We start from the raw sequence: 27,953 nt of genomic DNA, 5'->3' as shown, positions 1-27,953 counted from the left end.
AAATCTCTTGAGCCCGGAGGCGGAGGTTGCAGTGAGCCGAGATCATGCCACTGCACTCCAGCTTGGGTGACAGAGCAAGACTCCATCTCAAAAAAAAAAAAAAAATGGGGAGCCCCTATGTCAATATTTCCTATGAGCCCTTTTGATCCTCTGACCCTAAACAAATGCTGCATTTTTATCATTCATCTTTTTCTCCACCAGAAATCATAACAGCCATTATGTGCAATTCTGTGGTGAGAAAAGGAGACAGGAATTCTGAATATTGCTACTTAATCTGTTCCTTGTTTTCTCAGACATTTACTTTTGGAGTTAGATGTATATGAACAGTCCTGATTTGCCACAGCTGAGCAGTATGGCTTTAGGAAAGTTACTTAACCTCTCTGATTCTCAAGTGTCCACATCGATGAAATGGGAATGGGAATATCTAGTTTACAGAATTACTGTGAGAATTAAAATGAGATATTATATGGAAAACAGCCAGTACAGTGCTTAGCACATAAAGGGCTCTCAATAAATGATTGCAACAGTAATTTCTGATAGCAGTGACTCAGCTTGGGGAAAAGTCTTTAACAGGTTGGGGAGGCTACCTCAAATGCTTGGTGAAAGGAGAAAACATAGAAACAAACAAGAAGACAAATGAGGTGTCATTCGTTTTACCTTACAGAGAAGATCTGCTGTACAAGACTAAATTTTAGGTGTTTCCGAATGTGGGATTATTGTTAGACCATAGCAGGAAGGCTGTTTCAATCATATAGGGATGCATATAAGAAATGTGAAGCCTGGAATATATAACAAGATTTATTTTTATAACCTTCAGTGAGAGGTATTGTGCAAGTATAAATTACATATTTTCACTTTTGTAATTATACCTAAACCACATACTCCCAGAAGATTTCATTATGCAATTCCTCAAACTTAACTTCAGGTTTCCTTTATAAAGCAATGTTCTATAAAAAACTTATGTAAATCATTACTAATCACGTTTACTGCATAAAGAAAAAATGCCCCCCTAAATATTCATATTTATATTGCCACATTAGCCACTCTGAAATTGTTATTGGGTGAAACTAATGTATTCATGTCAGGTACAATATTTATAAACATGATTCAAATTACCTACATCCAGAGACTTCATAAAATCTTTTCAAATAATTTTCCTCTAAAAATTCAGAAATATATTAATAGCCATTGAATTTGTTGTGCACAAAGGTCATTTGTCTCCAATTCTGGTTCAGAATGGAGATTATGCAAACCATTTTTAGCCTCAAATTCTCCCCATGTCCTGCTAAACTTCTGCAAGAAATTTCTTTGCAATATTGCCATTGCAATCGCTATATGTAACACTTCAAATAGTATATGTAGGATCTCTAAGTATTTGAACTAGAAAAGCAAAAATAAAGTTTGTGGGCCGGGCGCGGTGGCTCAAGCCTGCAATCCCAGCACTTTGGGAGGCCGAGGCGGGCGGATCACGAGGTCAGGAGATCGAGACCATCCTGGCTAACACGGTGAAACCCCGTCTCTACTAAAAATACAAAAAATTAGCCGGGCATGTTGGCGGGCACCTGTAGTCCCAGCTATTCGGAGAGGCTGAGGCAGGAGAATGGCATGAACCTGGGAGGCGGAGCTTGCAGTGAGCCGAGATTGCGCCACTGCACTCCAGCCTGGGAGACAGAGAAAGACTCCGTCTCAAAAAAAAAAAATAAAAATAAATAAAAAAAAATAAAAAATAAATAAAAAATAAAGTTTGTGAATTCAGCCAGAGGCAACCAACCAACTAGGAATTACTGAGTGGATCTAAGTTATATAAGCATTCAACAGGCAAATTAACATCTACAACATCCCATAACAAGAGTTCTTTTGGCTTTGAAATCAGCTTAATAGTTGCTTCCCCACTTTCTTATAACTTCTCTTCATATTGCTTATCTTAATCATCTAGATAATTTTCTCTGGGCACGGTGGTTCATGCCTGTAATCCAGCACTTTGAGAGGCCAAGGAGGGTGGATCACGAGGTCAGGAGGTCGAGACCAGCCTGGCCAACATAGTGAAACCCTGTCTCTACTAATAACACAAAAATTGGCAGGGATTGGTGGTGCACGCCTGTAATCCCAGCTACTCGGGAGGCTGGGAGGGGAGAATTGCTTGAACCCAGGAGGTGGAGGTTGCAGTGAGCCAAGATCGTGTCATTGCACTCCAGCTCTGGGCGACAGAGCAAGACTCCGTCTCAAAAATAAATAAATAAAATAAAAATCATCTAGATAATTTTAATTTCTTTATCAAAGTTATTTGGCAAATTGTGCCAGTGCCACAACTAGAACACAGGAGTGACTCTTACCACCTGGTTCGACATTTTCATTACCTATAGTCAGCAACATCCCTCAAACCTAAAAAATTCACAATAATAATAAAAAATGGAAAACATTATCTAATAAGCAACCTAGGCTTTAAGAGAATGGCAGGGTAATTACATTTTTTTTAGTAGAACCAAAGGTAAGACTATTATATATCGTTCCAAGATTCTAACTAAAAGAGTGTACACAAAATATTAAACTTGAAGGTGTGAAAGGAAGTGATATATGATTCCTAATAACATGGAATAATGGTATAATTCAAAGCAGGGACATAGTTCCTACTAGACACAGAAATTTTTGGTAAGAAAGAAAAAAAAGGAGGCATTTCTGAAAAACAAAAATGCCAATATAAAGCATACTTTTATAAAAACTTCTCGGTACTAATTTTTATTTGCTTTCTGACTATTAAGTACTAAAACAGGGTTAAATTGATTAGTTTGCTTGTTATTTATCAGTTAGTTAAATGCTGCTCAGACTCTCGAGTTCATTAGCTTATCAGTCAAATACCCATCAGCTGTACGTAAGGTCTCATATACCAGCTTGCTTATCAACACATATATGCAAACGCAAGCCTATTTAAAATGTATATTTAGAATTGTTCACAATAAATATTTGACACAGTTAACCAAAATGTTTTAGCACCCTCTTACGTCTTACATAGCATCATAATAAAAACATGTAACAGAATTCAAAGCAGATGGAACTCAAAGCTAAGCCATAAACTTGTGTTTTTTTAAAAAGAGAAAAATTGGTAAAAACATGGACTGACTCAAGAGGAACTTGGTATATCTTTAATTTAATTACTGCATATTTAGTAACAGTGTTATTTAATTTGACAAATATTGAATTCTCTAATAGATTATTTGCTAGTCTGATTTCTATGAATTCGTGGGAGAGTTTAAGACAAGTGGTAACATTTAATGAAGCCGTGTTCTGATTAATTATCTCTCAGTGATCTGTCTGACATACAGTGAGTTATGAAAGTCATCAATAATTTCCCCTTATTTTTAAATAGCAATAATTCTTTCTCTATAAAAAGTTATATCTTAAGGGTTTTTTAAGCTATAATTCATCAAAAACAATGAAGCACTGGCTAAGAATCTATCAAAATAGTGGCTGACTACCAGACTGAAAATAAATTTAGGCTGGGCGCGGTGGCTCACACCTGTAATCCCAGCAATTTGGGAGGCCAAGGCGGGTGGATCATCTGGGGTCAGGAGTTCAAGGCCATCCTGGCTAATATGGTGAAACCCTCGTCTCTACTAAAAACACAAAAATTAGCCGGGTGTGGTGGCGTGCACCTGTAGTCCCAGCTACTCGGGAGGCTGAGGCAGGAGGCTCGCTTGAACCCGGGAGATGGAGGTTGCAGTGAGCCGAGATTGCACCACTGCACTCCAGCCTGGGCGACAAAGTGAGACCGTCTCAAAAAAAAGCAAAGCAAAGAAAAGAAATTTAAACATTTTAGTACTGGAGGCAGACTGCTAGGAATCTTAGCCAACTTGTTATCATAACTGTGTCTACCTAAAGGCAAGCAAGACAAATGCTGGGAAATAGCACAAAACAATGATTTTGAGAAAATACAAGAATGATATATACATATAAAATAAAAGTATATAAACTTGTGCAGTGTATAGCAAAATAGCTACTTGTAATATAACATGAATAGTGTGGCTTCAGGCAATTGAACAGAGAAGTGAAGCTGAACGCTGCTATGCCAACCAAATGGCAAATGTGACACCTGATAATGTAAAACAGAGGCATCCCCAGGGCACCATGTAAAATTATTATAAAGCGGTGAAATAACAATATAAAGTTAATTTTATTAAAATTAACAATACTTCCCATCAGCACGAGGCAATCTATATTCAAAATTAAAACAGTAGGAATGTTTATCTATTCAAGGATTCTGATAGGCTAAATATTGTTGACTGCTAAAAGAAATAAAGTTTTCAAGTCTCTTTTTCCTATATATTCATAAATACTCATGCTTATGAGTAATATCATATTCAAAGGCCTGAAATTAAAAACATGTTTCCTTATGAAATTTGGTATATCTGGCATGTCATTAAAAAATTTCCTGCCTACTTTTTAAAAAAAAATTTGATATCTTAGAAATAAAAGAAGGGATAAACTGATCAAATTTTGCACTGTACTGTTTAAGTACAATAAATAGAAATAGGTAAAATCAGTAATTTCACAGCATTATTTAAATATTAATGTTTGCTGATTTCTACTACTTTCTGATATTTGCAAAACTGATCTGCATTCACTTGCCAGCTGTGAGGTATTGCGTTAAGCAGAAATATAAATTTTTAGGCTCTGTTAGCTTTCAAAAAATAGTATTGAGAGTTTTTTCTTGATTACAAAAAGAATGCAAGTTCATTACAGAAAAAAATGAAAATACAGAAAAGTACAAGGAAAAAAGAAATATTAGCCCTATTATGTTGTAATCTGTAGTCATTATTAACACTTTAGAACACATCCTTTCAGTATTTTTATCTATGCACCAGTAAGTATATATATATTTAAAAATTAATATTTAATCAAAAGTAAACCCGAATGAAGACTACGTCATATTACAAAACGAATTTTATTTTTTCGTCTGAACTAAAGGAGTATTTCAGAAAACGTACCATGTTTCACCTAAAGAGTGGCTGCAGTTATATAATAAACTACATCTGCTGAAGAACTGAACATTAGTTTAAAATCCAGGAGTTAAGCAGTCAATAGTACCCTGGAGCGGGTGATGGAAATATTCTCAGAATTAGTATGAATTTTATTATTAGGGGACAGATGGATTTATAAGATCTCAAAATTTTGAGGCACTTTCTCTATTTTAGATACTTGAAATATCTGTTTCATATGTTTGGATATCAAAATCCACTAAATCTACTATGATAACAATTCCTCTATGAGGCCAGTTTCATGTCCTTGATGATTAGAAACTAAAAAACATGGGTTATAAGGTAGAGAAAGGGGCAATTCAAGAATTATTTGTAACTAAAGATGGTATGTTTTTTAATACTATTATCAGAGGAAAGAAACCAAACCATTAAAAAATTATGTAACATTATTAAATTTAATTCAAGCCAATAATCTAAGCTTACACTGAACACTCATTCCAACTATTTAACCCTGGCTGCTGAGCTGAGGCTATAACAGCAGGTGGGTTATCAGACAATGCACTAGAATTTCACAAGATCAATTAAGTCCGAAGATAAACAAGAACTTCCCCAGCCTCTTTTATTCTTCCCAGATAATCTGTTTTATGTTCTTGAGGAAGGAAAGGCAAATCTTAAGCTTTACACTGTAACTTAGCACACTCTGTCTCTCTTCCCTATTTTATTTCTCACATAGTTTACATTACATCATGTCATTTCATTTATTGCCCCCCTGAGGAATGCAAACTATGTGAGGGCAGGGTTTTCCACTGACACATCTCTAGTGCCTAGAACAGTGCCTGGCACATAGTAGGTGCCCAGTAAATATCTGTTGAATAAATGAATGAGATTTATTTAACTGGATAATTAGGGTTAGCAGAAGTCAATTTTAAATATTCAAAGAAAAGAAAAATATTTTACAAAAAATTAAAGACACTTCTGGCCTGGTGTGGTGACTCACACCTGTAATCTCAACACTTTGGAAGGCAAAGGCAGGAAGATTGCTTGAGGCCAGGAGTTTGAGACCAGCTTGGGCAACATGGTGAGACTGTTTCAAAAGACAAAAAAATTAGTTGGGTGTGGTGGCAATGCGCCTGTAGTCCCAGCTACTCAGGAGGCTGAGGCAGGAGGGGTTTGAGGCTGCAATGAGTTATGATGGCACCATTGCACTCCAGCCTGGGTGACAGAGTAGACCCTGTCTTAAACAAAAACAAAAACAAAATCATAAACTTTTGCTCAGAACTTGCATTTCTCTAACTTTGCAAGCACAAATTTTTATACCTGTTGGCCACCTTCATGGGGTTACTTTGAAAATAGTAATTACTAAAGCCCACTTCACTGAAAATATGAGAGTTAATTTTTAAAATTTCTGAATTTTGAGGCCACTGGTGCTGGAAAAAAAAATTACTCTCTCTGTTCTTTCTTGTAAAAAATTCAGTGCTAACCCACACAAATCCAGACAGCTGCCTCGTCTATTCTGCTTCATCTATTCTCTTGCTGAGGACATTCTATGTTCTTAGATTGTTAGTGAACAATAGCACCATTCTGAAAAATTTGCTTACTGGCAATCAAATCATTCTGCAAACAGTAACGCAGATTCCAATGATAAGATGAGTGAGCAGGATGCAAGAACATCTTAAAGATCACCTGCCGCACTTGTGTTTGAGGTGCTCAATGGCTGTTTACACCAAGTGCCATCTGGCTCTATAGATATAATAACAATTATTCCATCGAGGTGTGTAGCTCCCTAAATCATATTAATATACAATGATTCCACTAGTCTTATAGGAGTTGATGTCTTTGTGTGCTGTCATTTAACCTGGGTAATGCGCTAAAACAAGTCTGCCTCATCATTAAGAATTGATTTTTTATTTATGTGAATGTCACTGGCAATCCCATGATATCCCTTTGTAATTCAGTTGAACGGGACTGCATACTAGCGTTAATCTATTTTTATGGCATATCTTTAAAAATTTGCAACATCTTGCTACATTTGGATATTTATATAGAGATTTGTGTTCCCGCAGAAAGCTGTTGTTAGCTTTGGAGATCCATTTCATACAGCAATAGGGCAAGTATCTAATAGACTTCATTAGCTATCTTATATCAGATAAGGGTTTATTTCTTTAAATTATTTAACTTTGGTATAACCTACTAAAATCACATAAATTACAAATACGCTAATGAAAATCATTAGTTTAGCCTATTCAAAAAAAAAAAAAAAAAAAAGAAGAAGAAAGAAAGAAAAGAAGAAAACTTCCAACAGGGAGAAAATTAAAACAATTTAAAATCAGCCCTCTGGAAGCATTTCATGAAAATAACTTGGTGAATTTGCCATGATCACTCATTTCTTAATGTTGTCATTGGTCAATCATTTAGTCATTGATGTTAACAACTATTCTGATGTGCTAACATTTGTAAAAAAAAAAACAAAAAACATATTGCTTTTTTTCTGGCTGATTCAAAATCTGATTTTAAAAGTCATAGTTACAATTATTTATAAATATGCCTTCATGACTTTTGCTAATTTAAAATGAGATAAACACAATAAGCAACAATAAAAAGAAAAAATACATATTTTAAGATACCAGGAAAAAATACTACATCACAAAATTATACTTTAAATCTAGTCTTCCCAACAGTATTTACAAGATCATTAAATAATTACCTTATGGGGAAGTTCTGTCAGAACACCTCTCATATTTAGATGAGTATTATAGACTTTGAACCTGTTCATAAAGTAATAGCAAGCTTCTTTAGAAAGTCACTGAATTTTGGGTGTGGGGAGATGTGGTAGGTTATACTGCAGGTCTTGACCATTTCATGCTGCTGCTTTAAAGGCAGAATTACTCTTATGCTGTTGAATTTACCATACACAATTACTGATACTGCAACTCATAGGGAAGTTAAGCAAAGTTTCAGAACATGCAAATAAATGAGGTAACACTTTTTCAAATCTAAAGGATTTTGAAGAGGAGTGTCACTGCAAACGATAAACTACTGTAAGATTCTTGGTCTAGAACAATCTCTTGTGGATTATTTAGACAATTTTTAAAAAAGCACACTGGGGCGAGTTCATTTTTCTAACTTGAAAATATATGCATAAAACTTAATGAAAGGCTCAGACTTAAGAAAGACCCATTCATAAAAAATCTATATTTGAGTTAGATTGTGAAATCTATGTAGTTTTCAATATAATATATTAATATCTGTAATCCTTAAGCTGTAATTTTTACAAATATGTTTTCCAAGAGCTGCGTAAATTAACTTCTTTATGTATTGTATATGTTATAAATAACTAGAAGGAATTACGTGCTTTTGTATTCAATAAATAAATACATTTAAAGCTCAGATACTTTCACTAAAATAGATCCACAAAGAAGCTTGGAATGTTCTTCTGTGGTCTTCAGAACTATGTGTGGTGAGCAATTATCAGGAATAATACATGTGTCTGTTTTTGAATTCAGTAAGCCTTCTAAACATTATTTAAAAACTACTCCACAGAGATGATAAAAGGTGTATTAATGACCTAAATGCCTATAAATTGAGATTTAAGATCAGAGATATTCCCTTAGTTTACTGAAGATATTCCTTGGATATCCCTTAGATATTTCCCTAGTTGTCCCACATGGGCTTGCTTGGTCACACATCATATCCTGGTACATACGAGGTTCTGAGTTAGTATTGCGGAATTGGTGTACGAGGCTTACAAGTCAGTTTTTAAAACGTAATAATGATAGCATCTATGATACTAGTCTAGTGATTCTATGGTTTTCTTTTTGTTAAAATCATCCCTTATTCTAGGAATAAGCTAAGTAAAGAGGGAACATGGAGTCAGACTGAAATCTACTTCAGGGCTCACCTCTGTCGGATGAACAGTGAACGCTCTGACAATGACATTCACAGCAGCATTGCTGCTGGGTATTGCTATAATTTGCTCTCTATGATTGTTCCTTTAAACAAAAAGCTCTGCACTCAGCATGCAAAGAAGTTAGAAGTGCGGGAAGGAGGGGGAACCACACATATAAGAGGAGAGAGAGGAAAAAACTGCAGATCAATCATTTATAATTAACAAAAATCCGATTGGTGCTTTAAATAGAGATCAATGTGTTCCAGGCTGCCTGGATTGTGGGGCTGTATTCACCTTCTGGTAACTCTCCAAGCAAGCTGTCACACCTACAGAATCACCATTTGTTTTCTTAACAAAGCTTCAGGGGGCGCCAGGCTCTCATTGAAATTTCATTAATCTAATGGAGTAAAGTCCTATAGAAAAAAATCAAATTCTCGTTGGACGAGATGCTACCTGGGAAAGATAACCTCTGTTTGAACTCTCAGACTCGGATCTCTCTGCTATTAGTCTGAGGAAACAGACAGCAACAACGCTGATTACAGCCACCGGCCTCAACAATTTTTTTTTCTAACTAGCAATTTCGAGTGCAAGTGCCACAGTGTCAGCTAAAGAAACACAACTGCGGGTTTTCTGCAGAGCAAAATGGTTCTGAAATGTCACTGAATAGCTCACAAAGGACGCCAATCTACGACAACAGAGACATAAGCATATAGGAGAAAGGGCCCGCACATCCTCCTTTCAAAGGTATGTTGTTTACATGCATGTAATTTGTGAAACCCACAGCTATTCAATTCAGGGTTTTCACAGAAGTCTAAACCAAAATCTGTGTAGAAAGAAATTATTAAGATTCTTCCAAAAGTCACAGAAATTTGGGTATGGGGAAATTATGACATGTGATACACATAAATAGATGCCCTACATAGTACATGACCTACATAGTATAGTCTTCAAGTTCCCAAGACATCAATTATGGCTGTTATGTGGTGATGATACTTCAGCATCACCTCCATGTGATTTGACTCACAAGTTTTCAAAAGTGGCCTAAATCTGGACATGTCAATATATAGTAGCAACAGTTACTTTGAGAGGAAAATATGGAATGTTGATTCATTAAAATTCTTTCCAGGAATGTCCCTATGGCTCATCTGACACATGGCAAGGGTATAAGATGGTACATGTATGTGACAAAAAGAGCCAGCATGACAAAGGCTGCATCTATGCCAAAGTAAAATAGCTTTTGGTACTGCTTATTTTTTTCCCAACTTAAATGGCTATTTGTAAAAATTTAAATGACTAACAGACCAGTAGTTTTAGGCACAAAAGTCTAAAGCAGAGAATGAAACAACCTGTAGAAAGCCCTCTGCTAGACTCTTGTATGATCACTATGTTTTGCACGAAGCAACTGGGCAAAGGAAGTTGACTTCAATTGGGCAAGATCACAGTCAAGTTCAGCACTGCTTTCTGATTCCATAGACGTCTAAACCTGGAAGTGACAGTGCAAACTTTATTTGTGTTAAGGAAGAAGACTTATTGTACTTTAAACTAAAAAGAGAAACTAGTAATTTGAACATAAACTACAACTTGTATTTCCTTTCTTTTTTGAGCAAGGACCTGAAAATTGTAGCATATGATAAGGAGAAAAAAGTCATACTTTGAAAAAAGAAAAGGGTCATGACATCCTAGGCAAGCAATTGAAAGGATTCAAAAAATTCTGAGTCCATCTTTAAAGATACTTTTTTTCTTTTACAATAAGCTTGCCGTTTTTCACCTAGGTCACATAAAGCTTGCTGCAGATCAGGAAATGTCTTCAGTTTCCAAAACCTCTCATAGCAGTGAGTCACTTCCTCTTTTTTTTTCCCCATTTTCTCTGTTTATGGGTCAACATTGCTCTATTTGGATATATTTAATATTTTTGTGTCTGGCCCAAATTTATCCATAAGGATCTAGCTTCTTTTCATACATAATTCCTTTAATTTCCTGTCTGAGATCCACCTGTAGAATTATACTTCCTGGTCTCCATCTACATCCTGTTTAAAGATATCACCGACAGTAATATACCAATTTTTAAAAATTCTAAGCATTAGGAAAATGAGTACATAATTTATGTGTCTATGTGTATATACTATTATGTAAACATATACGCAAAACATATCATATGCATATACACACACGATATATGCAAATCTGTACATAGAAAAACTTAGTTTACTCAAGATTATTAAAATTGATCCTGGGAACAAAACAATACACCTTTTCTAGGCATTTATCCCTACTATAGAGGCAGAGAAAGAAAGATTGTGAGAGGGAGACACACACATTCAGATGAGCCTTCAGGGAATTGTATGAACTTTTGAACCAGAGATGGAGAGCCAGAGCCCAGCCTGTTCCCACTTTAATAAACATTTTTTTCTTCAATTAATTAAGGTTTGGAAAGAAAAAAAAAACCACAGAAGAGAAGTAATTTAGCATGCAACGCATACTTTACAGATGGATCCTACCTTCGGATGCTTATTAAATCTATGCATGATTGCGCTGGAGAAAATTAATTGCATTGTTTCTCACTATTGGAAAATAGGTTGCAAACAGCTCAAAAATAAAAAGGAAAATGAAGCAAGGTGGTTGTTGTTGTTTTAAAAAACAGCTATAGTATAAAAGAAATACTTTCAAAGTCCTAAAACAAGTAATATCCACGACTGGCATAAGAACATAGATTTCTTTAAAATTGCTTTGATGTTTCAAAATACCATATATGCTGCCAGAATACATATATCTACTTTAAGTTTACAAATATTCTGGTCTAGCTAAAATTTCCTACTCAGTAGCATTTGAACTATTCAATTAAGTGGTGAGTTTTTGTTCAAATCCTGCTGTGAGGAAAGATTTACGTGAGCAGCTGGGAGTAGACACTGGCACACATTCACTGCATCATGGTTGGCTGGTATTCTCTCCATTCCAGTCTTGGGAAAAAGTGATAACTTCCTCATTTTTTCAGAGAAAAATAGAAAATATTATTATAAAATATTCAGAATACAGGTAATCATTTGCATTTTATCATCTTTAATTAGGAAAAAAAAAGCACAACAGCTTCAGAAACTGAAGCCATTTTTCCTTTTCTGAAGGCCTGCTGGTGGAAGTTGAACTGTAACCTCTCTTAGACTGTCCTGAAAATGACCTTTATCAAACTTGAAAGGAGCATTCTCTGTCTAAGGAGTTAGACATTAATTTTCCTAACTCACATATTTCTAGATTTAAAAAAAAATCCTTGTGTTACTTCCTTATAGACACTCCTTTTGGTAGGCCTTACCCTTTTGTTGACTGACTAAAAACATTTCACTTAAGAACTTCTAAACTTACTTGATTCCATGGCTTAAATAGATGGTGGTTTTATTTTACTCTTTTGCCTCCTCTAAGCCTATAAATCAGTCTCTCTAATCCTTGGTTAACACGTATAATTATTTTAAACTATTTATCATGACACAAATTTTGCTAAAAGTAACAAACTAAGTACATATAAATAAATGAATCAGTCCTGTGTACAACAGGTTTTGTAGATACGGGTAAATATATACATTTACTAACATTGAGATAAATTTATATAGTGCCTTTCACCAGCAGATCTTGAAGAACAATATAAATGACCTTATAACCTTATAAATAGTTACAGATATTATCATCCTTAGTTAGGAATGGGGCAAAACAAGATCATACGGTGAGATAGGTAGTACAAAACTTCTAAAACAAGTGTTCACTTTTATTCCCTTGCTTTACCTTTTAAATCAGACCTACCACCCTTTTAGGGTATTAACCAATTAAAAATAGAGTCTCATCAATGATTAAACATATATATGGTTCAGTTCAGGCACTATTCAAAAGAAAAAAAGCCATGCTGCCATGAGAAACTAAAGTCAAAACCAAGCCTATGCCTTGAGCTGCTAGAGTTTTTGTAAATGTGACATAAAAATGTGTAGTTCTTATTTTATTGGTTATTAAAAAGAACAAAAGGGCCTATAAGGGAATGGACCTATATAACTTTACCATTACAAAGGACCATTGAAGGTATAAAACAGGGCTAGCTTCAGAAATTTTGGCAGTCGCAGTCTTACTTAAGCCAAACCACTCTGATAGGTATGAAATGCCTGAATAATATAAGTGGGAAAAGGTCCAAGAAGGGAGATTTCTTAGTTTAAGTCACCTGAACCTATTTCCTGTTTTCAGAAAGATCTCTTCTGTTTGCTGCACTCCAACCTTGAGCAGCCACTCCCACAGGGCTGACTGCAGCCTATACCTGCACATTTGACCTGCCTCTTGATTCCAGACTCTTTCCAGATGTTCCAGCGTTTACCTTTTAAAAGTTTCCCTTGCAGTTGACACCATCTTCCCCACCTTAAATATTTATTGGAAATGACAGTTCTGTATGTTATCCTTAGCTATTGGTCATCTAAAGTTTCCAGACTTCTATAAAGAACCTGTCACATTAGAGTATTTTATTATCTTTCTGCATAAGTCAGAGTGAGCGTCAACAAACAACTAGTCAGAAGCTGCGGGCAAAGCAGTTTTGGTAGCATGGATAATTCAGGCTCTCCTTGGACTGATTCTGATTGACTATGTGGAAGGGGTTACCCTGGATTCCTAATTCTAGAAAAGTAGATGATTGAATTCACTTTCAGGAATCCGAGAGTTTAGAATAAGTTTCAGATTTTGAGATACTGACTATAAAATAAGAATAGTTAAAAGACAAAAATTAAAAACTCTTAACTGTTTTAGACTTTATTTTATATTTCTTACGCATCTTACACTGAGTAGTACACTATTCCCTTGGAGCAAAAAGCTCCCTGATGACTACGTAATTCGCTTCAAGACACTATATTTTGATTTAGCAAATCCCTGTATTCATTTATTTCATGAGATCCTGTTTTCATGGAAGAGTTAAACTCCTTCTGTAAGGTAAAGAGCTTAATCACTATGGGATGAGATATTTTTTCTATTTTCCAGTGCAATTACTCTTTGTCTTAAATCTAATTGAATTCACTTTCCATGTTAGTGGGGGAAGGGAAGTGGGTAGGAGGGATGCAGCATATGTTAGAAGACAAATAGTGTAAACTGTAGACCTTTTAATACAGTGGATTTTTGTAAAGATAAAAAATTGTGATCTGATAAAAATGTTTAATATTCAGTGGTATGGCAGGCGTGAGGGAGATTTTGGCCATCAGAAACTGGATTTTGTGTATGGAGAATATCAGGGACATTGCATAAGGAACATTCATATTTATAATTTATAAAACACCTTGGGATTCTCTAGATGAAAAGCACCATATAAATATGAGCATTTTCATTTCATGTGGGTGATCACAGATTGTTGGCATTTCAGCATAAACCATATTTCAGTAGTGAAAGGGATATAAACTCTTACGTAGATTTGGTTTTGCTGCCATTTTCTCTTCCCTGAGTTGTAACATACACAATGGAGCATGCCCTTATTGGCTGCCTCCTTTCCCTTTTCTAAAGTTCCTGTCTATTTTGTTTGTCTTTGTGGTGTCAATGTACTGTCCAGCATTTGGCTTTATACTCATAAGCTAGACTACTGAAGGAAGTAAACATTTATCTTGGATCTATCTGGTATAGTGTTTTCCATCCTTCAGTATTTCTGGTGTCTAAGCGAGGAAAACCTCCAGATATCATTGAAGGGGGAAGAGGGGGACGCTGTCACTCTGTGGCACATTAAGACACAGTATAGAACAGGAGACTGCTATTATCTCAAGGTTCTTTGAAAGTTCTTTAGGATATGACAGAATATATATGTACGTGTGTGTGTGTGTGTGTGATTTGAAAATCTGGATCATACAATCACATTTTAGGGGATCGATTTGACAAACATTTATTGAATGTCTAATATGTGCTGACAGCCCACAATCCTTTGGAGATGCCAGTGTATATAATACAATGCAGGCAGGAGAATCGCTTGAACCCGGGAGATGGAGGTTGCAGTGAGCGGAGACAATGCAGGTAAATGGTGGTAGGTAACAGCTATGATAACTGATCAAGTAAAATCCAAGACAGGAAGGGGTTGAGTCCAACTTGGGGCAACTAGGAAGCCACCTAGAGAAGAGGGAGTTTGAGCATGGCCTTGAAGAATGAATGGGTGGATGGGAGGATGGGAAAGGCACTCCAGGTGGAAGGCACAGGGCTGGGTTTGGGGAATGATGATGAATAATCCTGTGAGGCTGGGGTTTGGAGCATGAGTTTCACATGTAGGAGGTAAGATGAAAGGTAGGCTCAGTATTTCAGGTCATGGTTTCAAATCCTCTTCAAAATAAGTGTAGGTCATGAAGCTGCAGTGTTATGAGAAAACAGTTTTTAACTATGAGTGTTCCTAGCTTATTATTTCCCTTGTGTGCTCAAGAGTTTCTGGCTTCACTAGTTCAGGTCGTTCCCAGGCTCACCATCATCCACGGAGGGCTCTGCCATTCTCAGTCAAGTGTTTTGGCCTTGTGATGCAGTATGGGGAGAATGTGGAGAATAAGATACTTAGGTTGACAGTAGAAGACAGGGAGCAAAGAAGCAGTCTCCACCCCATATCTTCAAGGATTAAGAGGGACAGGGCAGAATGGCATGGGACTGTGAGAGAGTTCTGGGACAGGAGAGTGAGAGGCTCCAGGGAGTTGTGGGGATTTTGAAAAAGGAGAAGAAAGTTGCCTTGTAAAATGGGCTACACGTATTTTTGAGGACAGAAATTCCTACTTTTGTTGCGCTTCTGTGAATGTGATACTTCTTCAGGACTGGGTCCTGGTGTCAAAGGGATAGACAGCTCAGTGTGAGATTGTATGTGATTTTCCATGATCTGGAGGCTATATTATATTTATTAACCACGTATTATACCGAGAGAGTTATGAGGGGTGAGCCTAAAAATGAAATGGATCAGAATCTTTTAGCATTTTGCTCCTCCATGAAGTCTCCATTTAATGATTAATGTTTGTGGAATAGATTGAGATGGTTCTCACTGTATATATTAATTACTGCTTAACAATAATGTGTTTTCTCTTAATCCTATCACATCTCTTTAACGGCTGCCTTAAACTTCCAGTCTCCAGTCTCTCTAAGCCCTAGGCCAGTCCCTGCTCCATGGCTTTTTACTTTTAGTAAATGGCTTTGCCTTCTCCTCCCTTCAAGTAAAAATATCTCTGTATCTTCATTCTCTTCTATCCTTTAACTCCTTTCTCTAAGGAACAAGTCTCCTGCCTGTTAGCCAGGACTGATTCTTGTATAGTATTGACTGACCCATTTCTACCTTTCCAGGACCTGATTCTATCAATTATCTTCTCTTTTAGACTGGTTCTTTCTCATATGCTGAAAAATCAGCTCAGATCTCCCCTCTCCTAAAACTAAAACAAAATAAACAAAAAAGCTCCTCTCTCCTCCTACCATTTATCCCTTTCATTCTTTTCACCAAACAACTTTTCTTAGGTAACATATACCCACAGCCTCTAGTTTCTGAGTACTCACTCACTCTAAGGTCACTAATAACTAGGCTTGTTTTTAGTAGACTACTGAAACTGCTCCTTGGAAAATGAGCAAAGATCATCTTGTTTTGTTTCCTCTCTATTCCCACCGACCCTTCCCATCAGCCCAATATCCAATAAATTATAAATTTGCAGGGAGAGTCCCAATTACCTATCTTTATAGTCCTTTAGCACCTAGCATTATGCGTTGCATATGGTAGAGACTCCATGAGTATTTGAATTGAATCTAGATTTCTTTCTTTCTTTTTTTTTTTGAGATGGAGTCTCGCTCTGTCACCCAGGCTGGAGTGCAGTGGCGCGATCTCGGCTCACTGCAACCTCCGTCTCCTGGGTTCAAGCAATTCTTCTACCTTAGCCTCCCAAGTAGCTGGCATTACAGGCACCCACCACCACGCCCAGCTAATTTTTGTATTTTTAGTAGAGATGGGGTTTCACCAGATTGGCCAGGCTGGTCTTGAACTCCTGACCTCAGGTGATCCACCCACCTTGGCCTCCCAAAGTGCTGGGATTACAGGCGTGCGCCACTGCACCTGGTCTGAATCTACATTTCTTAGACCTTCCTTATGGTCCCCTGGCTCCTGATTTTCTTCCACCATGTTAGGAACTTTGCAGTAGTCTCAATGCCACAACTGGCATCAGGGCACATAGCTTTCTTTAATGAGCTTACAGAAATAGGAAACATCTCATCCTCAGTTGTACACAACAAAATTTTTTAAAAATTATCATTTATCAAAAAGTATAATGAAGACTATGTTATTTTGATTTTCTGTTGAGATTATAGGAAACCAACAATAAATAATCCAACATAAAATAGCGTATCATAATGATCAATGATAGTGATCAACAACTTAAAAATGAATTCAAAACATGCTAATTAGCCAAACTTATCAAGTGAGTCTCCCACTGACCCAAACATAAACCATTTTTTATATTATTTGATAGCCTATATTTCTTGAGCATTTTCCCAGAAAGTGCTTCAGGTGGCTGATATGATATATACTAAACCATATCCAGGAATTGAGCCAATCACTACTATAATAATATATTGATAGAACATCTTTAATAAATACGATTTTTTTTTTCTGCAGAGGGTAGAAGAACACATATTCTTACTTCAAATCCGAACACTTGAAGATAATCAATGAGATGTAGGGACTTTTGTACTACTATGTTGCTCTTGGGTGTCTTATATTGCTATGGAATTTCACTAACAGGAAGTGAAGTTTCCTTCTCCCCTCTATTTCATGGAAAACTTTTAAGAGTGGTGAGGAGCAGCTGAAGTGCCACTCAACTTCTTTCACATGTGTATATGCTGAAGTTACTCCGCCAATTCTCTACCCTACCTTGCTGTCCACCATATTGCAAGCAACATGAAATGCCCAAGGAAGTCAATACTGGCTTATTATAGTTGTTTACTTGTAGCATTCCTTTAGAATGGGCCTAACCACCAAAAATACAAATAATCCATGAGTTTCTGTGGTGCATTCTAATGCCCAGTTAAAATCCATCCTCTTTGTCACTATTCGGTTCAACAGTTTAGGTCAACAAACACTCTGGGAGCACTTACCTGGTGACAGGCATTGTGCTAGGGCTGCAAAAAGCCAGAGTTCAGTGAGGGATAGAGATTTGTAAACACAGAATTTCCATATAAGACTAGTAGTGATTTGAAGAAGTCAAATCACAGGGAATAATAATTTTAAAAGAGTGAGCTGTGTTTTGGGCAATTATATATTTTAAACTTTACCTTAAAATGTAGAATTGCTCAAATTTAAAAGTTGAAATTTAAGTTTTAAAGATCAATGAAATGCTGCAAAAATAATATGTAAACAAGTACAAAGTGAAAAAACAAGACAAAAACATTGACTAGCTTAGTCACTGAATAGATTGTTCTCAAAATAAAGGTCTTTAAAGGCAGCAAACTTGGCCAAAGTAATATTGGAGAGTCTTACTTCACAAGCAACTTTAAATTTGCTTTCTGGTTATGCTAAGACGTTAGCAGGTGATGAGCATTCCAAGGCCACTGTCCTGTGATACTGTGGTAGGGAAGGGAGTTTCCTGGTCACAGTATGGTTTTCTCTTTTGAAGGCTCTCTATCCCTAGATATTCTAGTTCAAATCATTTCTCATCTCAACCACTTCAAATAAACTATGAATAGTCTTTACCTTAGTGCCTATGCAATTCATCAAATACTACTCAGTAATCTTGGAAATATAAATAGATGAGCATTTTACTCTTAAGAAGCACTTTATTCACCTGGTCTCACTACAGCTCTATGACCAAAGTTGTTGAGTGAGTATGCTAAGACCATATTGAACACACATAAAGGAGGCAGACTTTAAAGGGACTGCTTTCCTTCAGGCTCCTCAATTTTTGTGGCTGTAGAACCATCTTATGTCAGAAAACTATATATGTGCAAAATATTAGTTTTCTGACAAAATATCTGTAGAATACACAGGCTTGGGGAAAAACTTTCAAAAATTTGACTCCAATGGGCATTTCCAAGATGAAATACAGTCCTCTGAATTTATCATACCTAGGACACATAGAAGGTTGCTAGATAATAAGGGGATATTTTCTTGCTACCTATGAAATAAATTGTCAATGTTTGGGAAGCCCTAAGGCATACAGCTCACTAGACTATTCAGGAGTATGAATGCTAAGGTTATAACTGGGGATTATACACAGAAACATCATAATATGTATGAGATTTTATATTTTGTTTTTATCACATCACCTCAATAGACACTAAGGAAACAGAAGTAAACTTGGGAATGGCTGTGAATTTTAAAGCTAAAAGAAAAAATGAAAGAGTTTTAAATTCACAATCAGCTACATTACTTGATTTTAAAAGAAGAGATGATTTGCAACGTCTAATGTAATACCAAAGTATTATACAACTAAAGTAACTATAAATTAAGCATATGGACCTCTATAAAAAACACTTATTTTATGTACTAATGACACTTACAGACATTTTTGTATACGCATTTTTGGAAAATCCAACTTTTAAATACAGATAAGGAAAGGAAGTCTCTAACCTGTCTAATTCCTGGTTCTATCATACAAGAGGATAAAGACATTTTGGAGTAGATTTCCTTTGAAAGTTACAATAATAGCTGGAAGAACAGAAAGCAATGTAGATAAGCAAAGAATAAAAGTGTGGGAGAATGATGGGAAATTCTTATCTTCAGCTGCAGGAGGTGATGTAGAAGTTATAGAAGGTAGTGTAGAATTGTGTAGACGACAGAGACAAGCTCATCTCCACTTCTAAAAATTAGAGCTAATGGGCTTCTGCTGCATCACAAGAGACTCAGACTAAACATGAGGAACACAACCTGATAGGAACAGCCATTAACATAAAGTGGCTTTTTAAAGGATATAATGAAACATCTTTCTCAAAATATCAACTAAACAGAAGTAATTATTCATCTTTCTGAGATACTTTAGATGTAGTATTTCTTTTCCAAAGACAAGTTATGGAAAGTCTTGTTTTCCAAGGCAGGTTTCAATTCTTAGTTACATAGTATTGAATTCAATGTAGTAACCCTGCCATTGGAGCTAGGAAGTCATTGAATTAAAAAATTTCTTTAACAAAAAGAGTTCCCTTTACTCTGCATTCTCACCAATATCTGTTATTTTTTGTCTTTTTAATAAAATCCATTCTGACTGGGAAAATTTTTTTCTTTAATAGTAGTAATGAACTAGAGACCATCAGGTTCAACTCCTTATTCTGTATATTGAGAGGCAATATAGTATAGTGCAGGGGTTGTCAAACTATGACTTGGGCAAAATCTCACCCACACCATTTTTTGTAGGTCTTAGAAGCTTAAAATGATTTTTATATTTCTAAATGGTTGGAGAAAAATCACATCTTGACATGTGAAAATTATATGGAATTCAAGTGTCAGTGTCAAGTTTTTTTTGTTGTTGTTGTTGTTATTTATTTGTTTACTTTTAAAGAGACAGGGTCTCACTTTGTTGACCAGGCTGCTGGAGTGCAGTGGTACAATCATGGCACACTGCAGCCTCAACCCCCTGTACTCAAGTGATCCTCCCACCTTGGCCTCCCAAAGTGCTGGAATGACAGGTGTGAGCCACTGCACCTGGCCTATAATAAAAGTTTTAATGGAACACAGCCACAATCATCCATCTACATATTGTCTAAGGCCACTTGCACACTATGATATATTTGCGCATTTGCTGCTCTTGAGACTGTATGGACCACAAAGCCTAAAATACTATCTGGCCCTTTATAGAAAATGTTTACTGACCTCTGGTCTAGTGGCTGAAGGACATAAAGTCTAAAGCTAGATTAGCTGGGAGTGATCCTGGAAAAGATGGAGTGCCTCAGTTTCCTGTTCCCTGAGTTCCAGTTCTGTAAACTGGGAACAATAATGGTACTTATCTGATAGGGTTGTTGTGAGAATTAAATGAAAGTGTTTAGAACACTAGTGCCTGCTATAAAGTAAGGATTCAGTAAATGTGAGATATTTTTATTATTACACATGAAGAACCTCTGGCCTACAGAGATAAAGTAACTTCACAAGTTCATAGAATTTGCTAGGGGCAGACTGGGAGAATTTCCTGATTCTTGCTTACATTATATTGCCTTTTTTTATTTTCAATATGGCCTGACCAAAAAAAAAAATACTCTTGTGGCTTTTTTGTTGCTGTTTTTAAACTACCTCATGGGCTCTCTAAATGAAAACTTTAGTTTCACCAGACTCTTCTCCTATCAATCCTGTTACCTGTAGTTGCCCAAAGACAAGTTGTGGAACATTTGAGATTTTCAGGTTATACATAAAGCTTCTAGAAGTTAAAATTTTCTTTATTCTTTCTAAAAAAGGATAATAGTGGCCTCTACAACTCAAATCTGACAAATGTGTTAAAAATTTTTGTTGCTGCAAAACCTTCAGAAACAAATAACTGAAGTATGTATAGAGACCCCAGGATCTGAAAAGATTAGTCCATGAGCATTCAAAGATGCTTGTTATTCCCAGTATAACATATCCCATTTTCTCTGGTCATTTTTTTTCTTTATTAACTCTTGTACATTACCAACACAACCCCAGATTTTGCTTATTCTATGAAACCTCCCACACCTAGAATGTCTACTTAATGGTCCTGGACAACCACCTTTTTCAAGGCTTTGTTCATAAGAGGTCTTACTTCATTAAATCCACTCCCAGTTGGTCACTCCATTACGCCACATTTCCTTGTCAGGTGGTACACAATTTTAAACAATTATGCATTTGTCACTGCTGTCTAATTGTTCTCTAGTTTTTCTCTTTCTAAATAATATAACCTATCTTGCAACAAAACTGTAATTCCTTATAACCAGTTACACACCTTTTAAAAAAAAATCACCCATAGTACTTAGTTGAAGTTATTTACCATAGTAGGTATTCAACAAATGCTTCTTGCATTAATAAATGAAGAACCACAAATATATCCTATGAACAGAATTTCAATTTTAGAATGAATCAATAACACCTTTAGACTACCATCAAGATTGTGAAAGTGATAATTTTTGGTACATGAATTTAAAGATCATCTAAATTAAACCAAAAGTGTAAAAGTACCTTCATTAAAATGGAGACTACAACCTATAATAGAGAAATTAGATCCCTAATGCTTATTACTCCTTTCGGATACATCATTCCATGACACTGGAAAATATTAGATCTGATAGGGATTTTGTAGGTAGTGGTAAAACCTTGTGTAAGTATTTTTTTAATCCACCCACAAAGGATTATGTTGAATTCCCAGACAAGTATAATTTTCATCTGCATGTCTAACATACCTATAGCAACATTACTTAATATATGAGTATGTGAAGTATATTTTATTATAATAGTAGACAAGCAAACTGAATGTGTCCCAGGAAGGGGTCTTTTCCATTAACTTTTATAAAGGCTTTCATTTCAAAGTTTCATTAACATCTGACAAGCAAGCTGGAAAAGCTTTGCTTAGAGCTTAGGTTAGGGGCAAAATGCATTTTGGTAAAACTATTCCAAGATTACACTGACTGACTGTGCGAGAATATACTAATTTGTTTTGTTTTGTTTTGTTTTGTTTGGAGTGTGGAGAAAAGAGAGAGAAAGGAGAGAAGAGTCATGGACCCTACTTTATGGTTGCCATGGATGCAAGGTCAGCCTTCCACACTTGGATCTACCAGCAGAGTTCAGACAGGTCAACGTGTGACCGGCTCAGGCCCTGGGGTTAAAAGTTCAAGCAGCGATGGAAAAACCAATATGTCCACACAGAGTATGCTGTACAATTTATTTCAATTTACATCAAGCCATGCATATAAAATTTAGATAAATTCCATTCAGATCTGATGTTGCCTGACACACAATGTATGCAAACAGATGTCTGTGGGGCTTTTTCTGTGCTTTAGAAAACAACATTAAATTTAAAAATATGTCTCTGGGATTCTTTATTGAATTACAAAATGAACATAATTTTAACTTAAATGTTTTCATTCTTTCTTCCAATTTTTTTGTGTGGGGGTCTTAATAATTTCTCAGTTCTCAATCTACTCTATGTCATATTAAAGAGGATAATGTATATTTACAACTACAGCTTCAGTGTTATTGTAGTTATAGATTCTATTTATATCCCTTACCACTTTCCACAAATATTTAGTGATTGATATTTCTGATTTATCTCTGGTTTCTAGCCTCATCTCCATTCCTTTCTACTTTGAACATAGCAAGTCCTGGAGGCTGCTGGGTCGTCTTCCAGCCACAAGGTGGCTCCCCCAACCCCTTTTCTCAAGCCAATCGATGTACACCTTTGCTGAGTTCTCCAGGCCGACTACAATTCAGAGCTAATTATGATCTATAAATGCCATTATTTTCATTGTGAAGTAAATGGCTCACGACCAAGACCCTGGTACACTAAGATACAATGCAAAATTGGTCTTTAAAAATAGAAGAAAGAAAAATACCTTTGTATTTGCCTAATTTCTCTTCACCCATCGTTCCAAAAGTACAGCTGAGCTATCCTTAGAGCAAAATAAGAAAAATAATAAAAGGCTCCAGAGGAACCTAATTTTGTTGCCAATGAACATAGTCATAGACTAGGCAAGGTCAAATTTTAAGAAAAGTATACAACTTATTCTCACTTAAACTAGACCTACTTTTGGATTTGATATTTTACCTACGAGAGAGTTTTGATGAGAAGACTTTGCAAAATTTTCTTAGAAGTCCCACATCATGCCGTCATTGAAGAACAGTGATCTCCAATACTGCAAGGCTTTAAAAGGAGTGGAAATATTACATATTTCCTTTTTGTTGCTTAGCAAACATGTTGCATATTTCATAAATGTGATTTTTATAGAAGACATCATAATTTTCTACAGCTGAAATAGGCATAGAAAGACAAATCATTCATCCAATTACATGGAAGCTCTTTCTAAAAGTCTGAGTCCTAATTTCTCACAGTTTTTCATTTTCTGTTCTAGGGAGAAGATATTTAACCTTTGGGCAAGTTTCGTTTTCCTTATCTGTAAAATGGAGATAAAAATAGGAACTATGCCTCATGGGATTTTTGCCAGGATTAAATGAGTTAATATACATAAAGCACTTACAAGAGTCCTTGGTACATAATAAAAGCCATATAAATGTTTGTTATTATTATTATTATTATTGTTTATTTGAGCTCAGTTCCTCCTTGTTGACAAGTACTTCATGACACAATCACTTGAGAAAAATAAACTTTCATAGATTTCATAAAGACATGAAAAGTATCATTTTTTTCGATACCTGAGAGCTCTGATCGGGGTAACTGATGGTGTATGGGTTTTTTCTTCCTCAAGAACTTTAAAAAATAAGCATTTTCATCCCAATTCATGGTATTACTTTCAATATAACACTAAAAAAAGAAACTGCTGATTTCCAAATCTCAAGCGGGTTTTAGGTAACACTTTAAAAAATGCATCATTTTACTAAAGCAAAAAACAACTATAAGTAGTGGTTCTAATAACTTGGTTACGATATTTGTATTGTAAATATTTTCATGTTACTTTTTCACTATATTAAAAAAAAAGACTTTAGGAGCTTACTCATGCCAGAATATAACTTTGTTAAGCCTCTTGTTAAACTTAGAACATATGAGTCCCCTGCTTCTAACATAAATAAATGTTTTGAATTTCCCGGTAAGCATGGCCTTGACAATTCTCAAGTAAATTTTCTAAGGATATAAATAATATCCTTAACTTAAGGTGGCCTGTAATAATTCAACCATAAGCAAAGACTTATGTGGACACAAAATCCTGCATTCACATAAAACCTTGTTTGTATAAGGAAGGGTCTCTATGCACAGATATAAATATATACATATGTGTTGGTATGTATATATACATATATGTCCACATATATACTCTCTTGAAACCTCCCATCTATTTGGAAATACATATTCAGAGACCAAGAAAGATAATCAAATCCATTTTCAATAGCCAAGGAGAAGAGTATGACATTTTAAATACCTGCTATACTGTCATGCAACTCTTTATTCTTTATTATGTCTGTCAGCTACTACTAGGTGCCTAGTAGACAAATGCTAGTTCTAGTCCTGACCATTTATTTCTATTTGGAATAATTTCAAGCCTAACTCTCTAGAACTGCTTGAAAATGCTGTCTTAGTATGTTGGCCTTGCACCTTTAATGAGGTTTGGAATAAGGGAAGGTGGAAAGGAATCTTTGGGCAATGACAATTTGGCACCATTTTTGAGGGAAGCCTGTCTTGGTTTTGCCTGCACTTGCACAAATACTACTTCGAAAGACCCTCTTTCCATTCTGAGCAATATGTATTAATTACCAAAAGCAATATCTTTTATCAGAAGCAGTTTTTGCTGCATGTGCCAACTTTCACTATATTCTTAGCAACTCTTTCTTTTATGCCAGTTCCAGACATCAGTTAACAAAACCCCTTAAGGAACAGATGTACTGAAGAAATGCATCAATTCGTTATTTGTTATAGTTTGGGGTGTCTGTCCTACGGGTTTTCTAGCCAAAGGCTTATATGTTTCCCAAGAGAAATTTACTTTCATGAGAGAAGAAAATTGAGGCAAATCACTGCTGTTAGACCCTGAAGTCAGAGACACTGGTTTGTTGTCTTCCTGTACATGTGAAGAAAAACTCCACAGTTACAGAAACAATTGTGGTTCCAATTCATCTCTCATTCTTTCCCAATGTGAAAAATTACAAATGAAACTAAATTTCTCTCTGTCAATAGAATGTGTATGATTACAGCTGTTCATATTTTCACTCTAATGAAGGGCTGCACATTTAATTGTAAGATTTATTAGAGACTGTACATTGCTATGTACATGCAAAACAGTTAATCGACATCTAAAATGCTGGTTGTTTATTCTGACATTAATGGTCATATTTCTTAATTTGAAACAAAAAGCATTTGGGGAAAATGTATTTTGTTTCCTCCAAATCAGAAAATAATAATTTCAATGTAAGAAATAAAGGGCTAGAGAAAAAAATATTGATTTATGTATGTAAGGCAGGGGAACAATTAAAGATGCTTAAAAAAAAAAAAAGTCCATAATCCCCTATTCTGCTGGAAACAAGAGAGTTGATTGCCAGCTTTGTTTGATTTCACAGAGATCTCATACGAGGCTGGGTTCATAAACAGGTGAAATGATGGAGTTTATTGCAACGCACATCAACACTGAAACTAAATAACTGTGTTGCCATCTCAGTCCCACTGAAAGACGGATGGTAAACTTGACCTGCCGCTGGTACTATCCGATTGCCATTTTTTATTCCCCCTTCGCCGCCCCCCCAGGCTGAGCCACGTTGAGTAAATGCATGTGCACGGTCAGGTCAGACCCCGGGATCGGGTGAAACTCCGTTCACATTTGCATACAGGCGGAGTCTCACAATGAAAGCCCATCTGTTCCCGTCTCGGAGTACAAATCGAGTGTCACCCAACTCACTGCAAACGACAGTAGCATGGCCATTAGATGGAGGAACACTCAGCTCAGGTTACGGATATGGAACTGCTGATTTGGGTTTAAATACCTGATAACTGAAGACTTTTCATTATATGTGAACAAAGAATGAACTTTGAACTGCTCAGGAGATACCCTCTCCCCACGTTGGGCAACCCCAGTTCTATCCATTACCAATATGTAACTGCTATATTTTCCACTGACTCTATTTTTTTGTATAAAAATTAGCCAGGCTGAATGTCACAATGCCCTAAATAATTGCTTTTTTTGGGGGGAGGAGGGAAGAGTAAGGGTAAGAGGTGGAGCAGCAAGGGATGTTGTAAATAGAAAATGAACTCTGAACTCTATATGCCCCCAAAGGTCATTAATATCATGGCAGTGCTATTCCTTGAACTTCTAAATTTTACCAGCGTAGAAATTTTAGTTGCTAGAGTTTAACCAAAGTGTGAAGTGCCCCTGCCCTTTAATTCCTCCCTCCCAAACCCATTCAGTTAAGCGAGGCACCTGCCTCCTAGGATCTTCACTCATGGGCCTGGTTATTCCAAAATAGTTTATCAATCACGATCTGGGTCAGAGATTATTTTTCTGTTAAAATTCGGCAAGTATTTTAGAGTTTACAGACAGAAATCACATATATTCTGACACAAAAAGATAGAGCTGTTCAAGAAGAAACCCCAGGATAAGCCTATCCAAGCACCAGCCATGATAAATACAAGGAAAATCATGAGCAAAAATATGGGTAGGCTTTCATCAGATGCTTTCTTGTCCTATTTTATGGCAAGAATCTATTTGTACAAAAATCTTTCTAAGGAAGACACAAGCATCTGGGGTTTGGCTACTTGTGTTTATATTTGAAATACTTCTGTATTCGGTTACATGAATCACATTTAACATTAAAATACGATTTTAGCCATTAGCCCAGTTTGGGCTCCAGTGCATGTGTGGTTACATGTCCAAACACACAAACTCTACTGTAGAGAAAACAGATTGCCAGTTTTCCTTTTATCAGTTATGCTTCTTGTTTTCCAATCAGTAATATTGTCACTATATGAAGTGCAAAGGTAAAATCTGATTGGGTGAAAAAAAACTTTTAATATTTGCAAGAATTTTCTTGATTTGTCTTAAATAATTAAGTAATTTGTTTTCTTGCATATACTTCTCTTTCTTAAAACACTTACTAGAACAATCTTATAGAAAAGAATGTATTAGGATGACATAGAATCCAGAATGTTTAAAGGCCTTTGGGTCTTAAAGGCTGTGTCTCCTCTGCAAGGGTTTCTATAACACTATGTGAAACTATGTTCTTATTGTTTGTCCTTTAAAAATAATACCAGGGTAAAGAAAAGATTTGAGGGCTATTTCTTTTTTCATTCCATGCAAGAGCTCACGGTCAACCTTAATGGAAGTTCTACATGCATTAACAGAGAGAATAGACCCTTTGTTTCAGAAGAATGACAAAGGCAAGGGTGAATTTTTGTTCCACTTTGTCAAGTTTAAGGGGAAACTGAATTCAGGAAAAGAGAGTGAGAGAGAGAGACCCCCAAACAACTTTCTTAGCTGTCTCTTCATTGCCTCCAATCTTAAACTTATAACATTTTATTGTTATT

General features: G+C 35.9%; 1 protein-coding gene and 1 long non-coding RNA gene across 7 annotated transcripts in view; one reads left to right on the top strand and one right to left on the bottom strand.

The window, feature by feature from the left end:
* The window catches only part of SKAP1 (src kinase associated phosphoprotein 1), a 311,067-nt gene that overhangs the window by 157,326 nt on the left and 125,788 nt on the right, over positions 1-27,953 (bottom strand). The gene's annotated exons all lie outside the window — the stretch shown is intronic.
* Positions 9,435-22,955, top strand: LOC116474695 (uncharacterized). Its single transcript, XR_004249737.1, has 3 exons — positions 9,435-9,603; positions 10,632-10,691; positions 22,459-22,955. It is a non-coding gene; the product is annotated as an uncharacterized LOC116474695 (long non-coding RNA).

The sequence above is a fragment of the Hylobates moloch genome, unplaced genomic scaffold, assembly GCF_009828535.3.
Source record: "Hylobates moloch isolate HMO894 unplaced genomic scaffold, HMol_V3 SCAFFOLD_10, whole genome shotgun sequence".
NCBI lineage: Eukaryota > Metazoa > Chordata > Mammalia > Primates > Hylobatidae > Hylobates > Hylobates moloch.
The sequence above is the reverse complement of the archived record's forward strand: the minus strand, read 5'-3'. Positions and strand labels throughout refer to the sequence as shown.